The sequence below is a fragment of the Staurois parvus genome, unplaced genomic scaffold (assembly GCF_062004578.1).
Source record: "Staurois parvus isolate SC_StPar_1 unplaced genomic scaffold, SC_StPar_1.0 ptg001709l, whole genome shotgun sequence".
Classification (NCBI taxonomy): Eukaryota; Metazoa; Chordata; class Amphibia; order Anura; family Ranidae; genus Staurois; species Staurois parvus.
In genome coordinates, this window is record NW_028319505.1 from 115,595 (window position 1) to 125,772 (window position 10,178).

Here is a 10,178-nt window from a genome sequence, read left to right on the forward strand (position 1 = left end):
TGTTTAGTATTCATGTTCGTGCACCCTGAAAGTCCCATCTTCTCTGTTGGATATTTCCCATCCCGCAAGTTGTTGGAACTGGGCAGCAAGAAAATACCATTTAGTATGTGGAACTGCCAACCCCCCCCCCCCCATCTTTACCATGCTGTAGGGTATTCAAACTTATCCGAGCTCTCCCCCTTCTCCAAATACGGGCCCTAAATTGGGAGTCTTACCCTCTTGAACCATTTCCGTGAAATCCACGTAGGAGAGTTATGAAACGTACGGGAGTTGAGGAGCCCATATCATTTTGAGAAGGTTAACTCTTCCCACAAGAGGCAGTTTGCACCAACTATGACCCTTCTGCCAGTCTATCCAATAGTGGTAATACGTCAAGAGAAGGATAGGAAGAAGGATCTGGAGATTCTATCACTCCAAGAAATTTGAAGGATTGAACTACAAGGATTTGCCCAGCCCATGTCGGTAGAGGAGAGGAAATAGGATCCAGGGCCATAAGAGCAGATTTCGTCCAATTACACTGTTCAACAGGTAAAAAGTTTTGGGCATAAAATTAGCTAATCTTACATAATTTTGGGGTGCTGAAAACGAAAATGACCCTAAAAAATGTTGATTGGCTCTAGTTTCCATGATATATTCACCCATCTAATGACGTAAGCCATTCAAAATTATGATGCATCTTCAGCTGCATATTGCACAATTGATACTGGTGACCAATAGAAAATGTCATGTATACTGAGATGATGCAATATTAGCCTTTAATTGCATCACTTCACTGCATAAAAGCTGCAGTATCTGTAGCTGATTGGAGTTCGTCTTTACATTTCGTTTTCTGCTTATATAGGCTACTCAGTAATGCCTCGAACTTGTGTGAATAAAGCAGATAATTTCTGCTATATCTGCGGTGAAATAACTTTTATCTCACAAAAAAGGAGGATAACAGGAATGATTAAGAAAGCCTACAACTTGTATTTTGGCTGCAAGATAGGAGACCAGGACAAGAGCTGGGCACCACATATATGCTGCAATTCTTGTGGGACGGCACTGGAGCAATGGTTGAATGGAAAAAAGCCATCTATGCCTTTCGCTGTGCCAATGATTTGGAGAGAGCCAACAGATCATGTTAGTAATTGTTACTTTTGTATGGTGCCTCCAATTGTAAAAGGGCTAAATAAGAAGAAAGAGTTATCTGTGCACTATCCAAATATTCCATCGGCAATACGTCCAGTTCCTCATGGAGAGGGGCTACCAATTCCTAAAGCACCAGAATCCTTCGTGGTTGAGTCAAGTGAGGAAGAACCTGAAGCGTGTCGTCACGTGCAGTTGTAAGAGATAGCCCTTTCCTCGAATACAAGAGAAAAGCCAAGAGAAGCAAAACCGACACAAACTGAAGACAAAACTAGTGAGAATCCGAAGTATTAAAATGATTCAACTTGGCTTATGGCTATCATTGTTCTTGGTAATCCTATGCAATATATTATGCCATTTAGGCTTTGTTATGTATCAATATCACTTGCTTTATATTTGTGGAAAGACATCTATCTATATAATTATTGTGCATTATGTAGTCATTACGCCTATAGTAGAAAACTTTCCGTTTACAGAAAAACTAGAGCCAATTGACAAATTTCATTGTTATATTTGAACTCAGAATGTGAAATTCATTAAGAAATGGATCCTTTTGTTTCCAAAACTGGCAAAAAATAAAAATTTGTTGAACAGTGTTACTAGTGAAACCTGAAAAACTACCAAAGCCAATTATGGTCTCCATTAGGGTTTGAATGGATTCAGATACGTCCCCCAAATAAATCAGCATATCATCAGCATAGAGAGATACCTCCACATTACCTCTACAGAATCCCACAATCGAGCGGTGTCTGCGAACCATGATTGCCAAGGGTTCCACTGCTAGGACAAACAGGAGGGGGGATGGAGGGCAACCCTGGCGGGTACCCCTGTATAGAGGGAAAGCGCAGAAAGCACATTATTAATGCGAAGTCTAGCACAGGGAGCTGAGTAGAGGATTCGCACCCATTTTAGAAAACTCTCCCCCAGACCAAATCTTCGTAAAACCTCCCAGAGATAGAGCCACTCAACACTATCAAAAGCCTTGGCTGCATCCAAGCAAAGGATGACCCTACCTCCCGGATTATCCACAGGTATCTGCAAATGAAGGAGCAATCATCTAATGTTATTGGCAGTTGATCTAGAGGGGATAAATCCTGATTGGTCCGGATGTATCAGTTTACCGATTACCCGAGAGGGTCTGGTAGCAAGAGCTCTAGCCAGAAGTTTAACGTCTGTATTTAGCAAAGATGTGGGGCTATAAGAGTCAGCGTGTAGCTTGTTCTTCCCAGGTTTTGGAATCACCACAATAGCCTCTTTCATGAAGTCCGGGAGATCCCCAGTATCATATGACTCCCGCAATGCTCCATGCAAAGAGTCCATGGTGGAGAAGGATCTGGGTATTCTTGTAGATCACAGACGTAATAATCATATATACTGGGAGAACATCTGGGAGTCCATGGTGAAGGACCTGGGTGTTCTGGTAGATCATAGACTTAGTAATCATGCGTTCTACGAGGAGAATAGCTGGGGAGTCCATGGTGGAGAAGGATCTGGGTGTTCTGGTAGATCATAGATTTATTAATCGTACATTCTATGAGGAGAACATCTGGGGAGTCCATGGTGGAGAAGGATCTGGGTGTTCTGGTAGATCATAGACTTAGTAATCATGCGTTCTAGGAGGAGAATAGCTGGGGAGACCATGGTTTAGAAGGATCTGGGTGTTCTGCTAGATCACAGACGTAATAAGCATGCATACTAGTAGAACATCTGGGGAGTCCATGGTGGAGAAGGATCTGCGTGTTCTGGTAGATCATAGATTTATTAATCGCACATTCTAAGAGAAGAACGTCTGGTGGAGTCCATGGTGGAGAAGGCTCTTCGTGTTATGGTAGATCATAGATTTATTAATTGTACATTCTATGAGGAGAACATCTGGGGGAGTCCATGGTGGAGAAGAATCTGGGTGTTCTGGTAGATCATAGATTTATTAATTATACATTCTAGGAGGAGAACATCTGGGGAGTCTATGGTGGAGAAGGATCTGCGTGCTCTGGTAGATCATAGATTTATTAATTGTACATTCTACGAGGAGAACATCTGGGGGAGTCCATGGTGGAGAAGGATCTAGGTGTTCTGGTAGATCATAGATTTATTAATTATACATTCTAGGAGGAGAACATCTGGGGGAGTCCATGGTGGAGAAGAATCTGGGTGTTCTGGTAGATTATAAACTTAATTATCATACAATCTAGAAGAACAGCTGGGGCGGTCAAAGATGGAGAAGGACCTGAATGTTCTGGTAGATAATAGCCTTACATACATACTAGGAGAACAGCTGGGGGTGGGGGATCAATGGTAGAGAAGGATCAGGGTGTTTTGGTAAATCAGACTTACATACGTACATTCTATCAAAACAGTGAGTCCATGGTGGAGAAGGATCTGGGTGTTCTTGTAGATCATAGATTTATCAATCATAAATTCTAGGAGGAGAACAGCTGAGGGAGTCCATGGTGGAGAAGGATCTGGGTAGATCATAGCTTACATACATGCTAGGAGAACAGCTGGGGGGGATCAATGGTGGAGAAGGATCAGGGTGTTCTTGTAGATCATAGACTTACATACATACTGTACATTCTAGCAGAACATCAGGGGAGTCCATGGTGGAGAAGGATCTGGGTAGATCATAGCTTACATACATACTAGGAGAACATCTGGGGAGTCCATGGTGGAGAAGGATCTGGGTAGATCATAGCTTACATACATACTAGGAGAACATCTGGGGAGTCCATGGTGGAGAAGGATCTGGGTAGATCATAGCTTACATACATACTAGGAGAACATCTGGGGAGTCCATGGTGGAGAAGGATCTGGGTATTCTTGAAGATCATAGACGTATTAATCATCCATTCCAGGAGGAGCACATTTGGGGAGTCAGTGGTGGTGAAAGATCTGGGGGTTCTGTGGTCGGTGTGTCACGGACGAGTATGGAGCTAGATTGGTGTATTTGAAGGGCCAGGTGGGTGTGTCCAGGGTGAGCACAGGGCCAGGTGAGCATGTCTGGGGTATGTACAGAACCAGGTTGGTGTGACTGGGGCGTGTCCAGGATGAGGATGGGGCAAGGCTGATGTGCCTGGGCTTTGTAGAGGGCCAGGTTGGTGAACCTGAGGCAAGTATGAGGCAAAGTTGGTACATTTGGGACAAGTATAGGGCCAGGTGCAGCCTGGAATGTACAGGGCCAGGTTGGTGTGTCTGGGATGAGTACGGGGGAGGTTGCTGTGTCTGACCTCTAGAGTGAGGACTCCAGAGGCTCTTTGACCTCTTTGGTGAGGAATCCAGGGGCTCCTTGACCTCTGGGGTGAGGACTCAAGAGGCTCTTTGACCTCCGGGTGAGGAATCCAGGGGCTCTTTGACCTCCGGGGTGAGGAATCCAGGTGCTCTTTGACCTCCAGGGTGAGGAATCCAGGGGCTCTTTGACCTCTGGGATGAGGAATCTAGGGGCTCTTTGACCTCTTTGGTGAGGAATCCAGGGGCTCTTTGACCTCTGAGGTGAGGGATCCAGGGGCTATTTGACCTCTGGGGTGAGGAATTCAGGGGCTCTTTGACCTCTGGGGTAGGGAATCCAGGGGCTCTTTGACCTCTGGGATGAGGAATCTAGGGGCTCTTTGACCTCTTTGGTGAGGAATCCAGGGGCTCTTTGACCTCTGAGGTGAGGGATCCAGGGGCTATTTGACCTCTGGGGTGAGGAATTCAGGGGCTCTTTGACCTCTGGGGTAGGGAATCCAGGGGCTCTTTGACCTCTGGGGTGAGGAATCTAGGGACTCTTTGACCTCTGGAGTGAGGAATCTAGGGGCTCTTTGACCTCTGGGATAAGGAATTCGGGGGCTCTTTGACCTCTGGGGTAAGGAATTCGGGGGCTCTTTGACCTCTGGGGTGAGGAATCCAGGGGCTCTTTGACCTCTAGGGTAGGGAATCCAGGGGCTCTTTGACCTCTGGGGTGAGGACTCTAAGGGCTCTTTGACCTCTGGAGTGAAGAATTCTGGGGCTCTTTGACCTCTGGGGTAGGGAATCCAGGGGCTCTTTGACCTCTGGGGTGAGGAATTCAGGGGCTCTTTGACCCCTGGGGTAGGGAATCCAGGGGCTCTTTGACCTCTGGGGTGAGGAATCCAGGTGCTCTTTGACCTCTGGGGTGAGGAATTCTGGGGCTCTTTGACCTCTGGGGTGAGGAATCTAGGGACTCTTTGACCTCTGGGGTAGGGAATCCAGGGGCTCTTTGACCTCTGGGGTAGGGAATCCAGGGACTCTTTGACCTTTGGGGTGACGACTCCAGAGCTTTTACTACGTAGTGGAGCTCCAGGCCTACAGGTTGCCAGCGCCCAGTTCTCCAGTAGGGGGCAGTATACCCAGCAGTATAGGACTTCCTGTGTCCCTCAATGTACAAGAAAGGAAATGCTCTTCTACCTGGGAGGGGAATTCGGGTTGTCACCCCCATGGTTGGGACAGCTACACACCCTCCGGTCACCCATGAGATCAGGTGTGGTTATGGTGTTGTAGGCGGAGCTCTCCTTCACCGGTCTGCCACATTCTGGAAGTGGGCGGGATATATTAGGCAGTAAGTGAACATGTTGTCTCTGAAGTTGATGTGTTGACAAGTGTAAGGATTGGAGGGACTTTGATAAGGACCAAATTGTAATGTCTGGACGACGGGGTCAGAGCAACACCAAAACTGGAGCTCTGTTACTGATTTTCCTGGTCTGCAGGGTCAGGACTAACCAGGGGACTAAAAGTGGTCCAAGGACTAAAAGTGGTCCAAGGGGAACCGGCCAACCAGTGACAGGTGGGGAGGGAAGCCTCATAGATGAAGGTGGGGAGGGAAGGCTCATTGATGGAGGTAGAGAGGGAAGGCTCATTGATGGAAGTGAGGAGGGAAGCCTCATAGATGAAGGTGAGGAGGGAAGGCTCATTGATGGAAGTGAGGAGGGAAGGCTCATTGATGGAGGTGGGGGGAGAGAAGGCTCATTGATGGGGGTGGGGGAAGGCTCATTGATGGAGGTGGGGAGGGAAGGCTCATTGATGGAGGTGGGGAGGGAAGGCTCATTGAAGGAGGTGGGGGGAGGGAAGGCTCATTGATGGAGGTGGGGGGAGGGAAGGCTCATTGATGGAGGTGGGGAGGGAAGGCTCATTGATGGAGGTGGGAGGGAAGGCTCATTGATGAAGGTGGGGAGGAGGGAAGGCTCATTGATGGAGGTGGGGAGGGACGGCTCATTGATGGAGATGGAGGGGGGGGTCTCACTGATGGAGGTGGGGAGGGAAGGCTCATTGATGGAGGTGGGGGGAGGGAAGGCTCATTGATGGAGGTGGGGGGAGGGAAGGCTCATTGATGGAGGTGGGGAGGGAAGGCTCATTGATGGAGGTGGGAGGGAAGGCTCATTGATGGAGATGGTCTCACTGATGGAGGTGGGGAGGGAAGGCTCATTGATGAAGGTGGGGAGGAGGGAAGGCTCATTGATGGGGGTGGGGGAAGGCTCATTGATGGAGGTGGGGAGGGAAGGCTCATTGATGGAGGTGGGGAGGGAAGGCTCATTGAAGGAGGTGGGGGGAGGGAAGGCTCATTGATGGAGGTGGGGGGAGGGAAGGCTCATTGATGGAGGTGGGGAGGGAAGGCTCATTGATGGAGGTGGGAGGGAAGGCTCATTGATGGAGATGGTCTCACTGATGGCGGTGGGGAGGGAAGGCTCATTGATGAAGGTGGGGAGGAGGGAAGGCTCATTGATGGAGGTGGGGAGGGACGGCTCATTGATGGAGATGGAGGGGGGGTCTCACTGATGGAGGTGGGGAGGGAAGGCTCATTGATGGAGGTGGGAAGGGAAGGCTCATTGATGGAGGTGAGGAGAGATGGCTCATTGATGGAGATGGAGGGGGTCTCACTGATGGAGGTGGGGAGGGAGGGAAGGCTCATTGATGGAGGTGGGGGGAGGGAAGGCTCACTGATGGAGGTGGGGAGGAAAGGCTCATTGCTGGAGGTGGGGGGAGGGAAGGCTCATTGATGGAGGGAGGGGTCTTACTGATGGAGGTGGGGAGGGAAGGCACATTGATGGAGGTGGGGGCTCATTGATGGAGGTGGGGGGAGGGGTGTGTAGCCTCAGCCATGTATAAGCCGCCTCCTCCAGTTACCTCCATTGTGGCGGTGCCATGTGCCGTGGTGCAGTACAGGGCGGTAGAACGTCGGCCCGATACATTGTTAAAGGGGAACAACAAAGAACAGGTGGGGGAGGAGGCGGTGGGGGGGTCCTGGTTGAAAGTACTTCTGTCTTTTTATTCTCAGCTGCAGCGGAGGTGGGGGAGGTAAGTACACGGTCCACATGGAGTCCAGACTTCTCCTTTCATAGTGTGGGGGAGGGGAATGGGTGATCACATGGAGTCTCGCCACGTCCTTCCACTTCCTCCTCGGCTGGAAAGTCCCGTCACGTCTGATCTGTCCTGGAGGAAGTGCCGGGGGAGCAGTGAGAGCCATCTACGGGGACACCACCGTCACTGTGTGCCACGGGGACTCCCTGATTCCCCCCCCTCCACGGGGACTCAGAGCAGTCCCAGTCTGGACTCCATCCACAATTCTGTGTAGGGGGGGGGGTCAAACACGGACCAGGACAAGGACCGTTACATGAGCGGGGAGGGGGGGGAGACAGACTGGGGCTCCCACTACCCACCCCTCTCTGAAAATGCTAATGATCTGGCTGCCCAATGGTCTCCATCCCTCCTGATTCTCTGACTGCCGCCGAGATGAAGGTATCAGACTTCACTGTCCGCATGCTTGCTGTCATTCTCAGCCCCCCTTAGGCTCGGAGTCTCAGGCAGCCAGGAAAGCAGCATTCTCAGGTGTTCTTTAAGAGTGACCGGAACTGGCGCTGGGAGGGAACCGCGACTACGGAGATCCTAGGAGGGTGTGTGCGGCACGGGGGTCAAATCGGAGGTCCTCCAGCTGCTGCCAAACTACAAGTCCCATGAGGCATTGCAAGATTGAGTTAGAAGCATGAGGCGGAGGCATGATGGGACTTGTAGTTTCACAAGAGCTTGAGGGCCGCCAGTTTGACACCCCTGATTTGGCGCCCCCTTCTGTTCGGTTTTAACCTCCCCTTCACCCACCTAGCCGACCCCGCCACACTTTGCTTTTTTTTAGACCTCGAACTCACATTCCAACTCCACCATCATTGCCATGGACTACCCTAAGCCCACTGCCGGTAGTCCCTTCCTCCATGTGTTCCAGCTGCCATCACCCCAGATGGATCCATCATATTCCCGAAAGTCGATTTCACCGCCAGACTACCACACACAAAGCTTGGCCCTCAAAAACAAATTCCTCCAAAAAGGGAAGTCCTCCTGAGCCCGTAGAAGGAGCCCATTCCCAGGATCTGACCGAGTCTCTACAACCCCCGAAACCACCATCAGGTTCGTGACACAATGCCACTCCGCCTACAAGGTGGCCCATCCTATCCCGAGGTCCACCCCTTGCATCCTCCATCCCAGCTCTGCCCAAAATTAACCTACAGGAAAGCACCCAGTGATGGCACCCGGCTAAATCCCCACGAAAACCAGTGAAGACCACCTCCAGAGAGCTCCACCTCATCCCAACCACAGGGATGTTCCGTTGCCAACAAAACCTTCCGTCTCACAGCCATAAAAAAATAAATTTGTACCAATGGCAAGACTTATAATTGCTCCTCCACTTGTGTGGTTTATGGCCTCTCATGCCCCTGTGGCCTACTCTACGTAGGCTGCACAATGAGAACCCTCAGAAATAGATTCAGTGAACACCATCGCCTAGTCCAGGAAGACAACTTGTGTGGTTTATGGCTTCTCATGCCCCTGTGGCCTACTCTACGTAGGTTGCACAACCTGAACCCTCAGAAAAAGATTCGGTGAACACCATCACCTAGTCCAGGAAGGCAACTTGTGTGGTTTATGGCCTCTCATTCCTCTGTGGCCTACTCTACGTAGTCCGCACAACCAGAACCCTCAGAAATAGATTCAGTGAACACCATCACCTAGTCCAGGAAGACAACTTGTGTGGTTTATGGCCTCTCATGCCCCTGTGGCCTACTCTACGTAGTCCGCACAACCAGAACCCTCAGAAATAGATTCAGTGAACACCATCACCTAGTCCAGGAAGGCAACTTGTGTGGTTTATGGCCTCTCATTCCTCTGTGGCCTTACTCTACGTAGTCCCACAACCAGAACCCTCAGAAAAAGATTCGGTGAACACCATCGCCTAGTCCAGGAAGGCAACTTGTGTGGTTTATGGCCTCTCATGGCCCTGTGGCCTACTCTACGTAGTCCGCACAACCAGACCCTCAGAAAAAGATTCGGTGAACACCATCGCCTAGTCCAGGAAGGCAACTTGTGTGGTTTATGGCCTCTCATGCCCGTTGCCTACTCTACGTAGTCCGCACAACCATAACCCTCTAGAATAGATTCGGTGAACACCGTCGTCTAGTCCAGGAAGACAACTTGTGTGGTTTATGGCCTCTCATTCCTCTGTGGCCTACTCTACGTAGTCTGCACAACCAGAACCCTCAGAAAAAGATTTGGTGAACACCGTCGTCTAGTCCAGGAAGGCAACCCAAAACACAGCGTCCTGAGAAACTTCTCCGAATCCCACCATAAACCCATCCAAGACCTTCAAGTTTTGGATCATTGGTTCCATGCCCGACACTACCACCCAGCCGAACGTTTATGCCAACAGGAAACTTTTGGATTTATACCCTCAAGACAATGGCCCCAGGAGGACTAAACTAAGAAATAGAGGTCCACACCGTTTTGTGAACTTCTCCACCATGTTTTATTCCGAGACTTGTCCTCACATTTCTGATATATAGTCAGAATGGGGAAAGGAATGAGAACCTGCTGAGAAATGGTGGGTCATCTCCATTTCTCAGCAGGGTTCCCATCCCATTCCCCATTTTTGGCCCCTCATAGGGTAACCTATATCCACTTTCATCATATGGTCTCCCCAGGCAGAATACATACATATGGGCTCCTTGGTGCTTCTTTGTCCTCTACAGCCAATCTGGTCAGAAGAAGCAAGCGCTTCGAAACGCGTCACCTGACTTCACCTCAAC